The following is a 1,142-nucleotide window of genomic DNA, read 5'->3' on the forward strand; positions in this document are numbered from 1 at the left end:
TGATATGCGGAACCTCTGTGCTCTATACGTATCCTTAACAAGTTTCTCCTTCGTTAACAGGTGTGCAAAGAGCGCGTGCTCGCAGTGACGTCATGTGTTCTGAGGACGGTCGGCTGCTGATTAATCAGCGGCCGAAAATAGAATTGGTGCGCGTGTCAAGCTCTGAGAGGGCCAAGATCCCAGTCAACCCCGTGCAGCTGAGCCTCTCTTACTGCCACGTCAGGTGAGACTAGCTCTTTGTATGGCACGACGCACTGGGAGAGGAAGGGGCAACTAGACAGGCGACGGGGAGTTCTTTGTGTTTCGCGGGAACATTTGCAAAGGAAACGTTATCTTAGTGTGATGAGCCATGTTATAAGAGTGACAGGACTTGTTTGTAACATTGCTACATGTGTGAGGACGGTAGTTATTACCACTGCGTTATTTAGTAGACATAAATAATCATCGATATCGTCTCGGTCACGAACAAAGTCACCACAAATGCGAGCTTCCCAAGGATTACCACGATGGAATTTATAATAAGAACTTGTGTTTTTTTTAAGAAGTGCATTTTCATGTCATTAGGGACAAGCGCGATTTGAAAACAAGGAATAATGGTTAAGAAAAATGACACGCCATGTAGTTTATTGCAACATCAATAGGAACAGGATGAATGGATCCGGATAATTTAGCAGAACAACCAATACATTTGTTATGTTTCGTCGTCATATTCTCATCAGAATTACATGAATTACGAGTAAAAGCTGATATTTTTTATTTATTCTAGAAATGACCTGTAAAGTTACTCATACTCATATATATTTTCTGTATGACTCGTTAGGATAGTAATATGTTGAGGAATCTCAGGGTAAATGCAATTCGCGCCCGGGATTTCTGAGACTAATCGGTTATCATATTTTATGGAAAAGTACAAAGGAAGAAGCAAAACGTAAGGCAAGAGTGATCGAAAATTAAGATTAAGATTTATGTTGTCTCCGTCTCTTTACCTTATGGGAGAAATGTGCGAGAGAAGTTCGCGAGCAGGCGAAAACTGTACATTTGTTGAAAATTGATTCAAAACAACACAAAAACGCTGATCATCAGAGGATGAAAATAAATATATATTATTGCGACTCAACGTAGCTGTATCCTAGAATGTAACG

At 40.5% G+C, this 1,142-nt stretch overlaps 1 protein-coding gene across 1 annotated transcript in view; it reads left to right on the forward strand.

The window, feature by feature from the left end:
• LOC119589156 overlaps positions 1–1,142 on the forward strand; it is a gene marked incomplete in the record, with an annotated part of 81,195 nt that overhangs the window by 9,139 nt on the left and 70,914 nt on the right. Inside the window, 1 exon segment of the mRNA XM_037937735.1 lies at positions 61–223.

This window comes from Penaeus monodon, chromosome 25 (genome assembly GCF_015228065.2).
Source record: "Penaeus monodon isolate SGIC_2016 chromosome 25, NSTDA_Pmon_1, whole genome shotgun sequence".
Taxonomy (NCBI): domain Eukaryota; kingdom Metazoa; phylum Arthropoda; class Malacostraca; order Decapoda; family Penaeidae; genus Penaeus; species Penaeus monodon.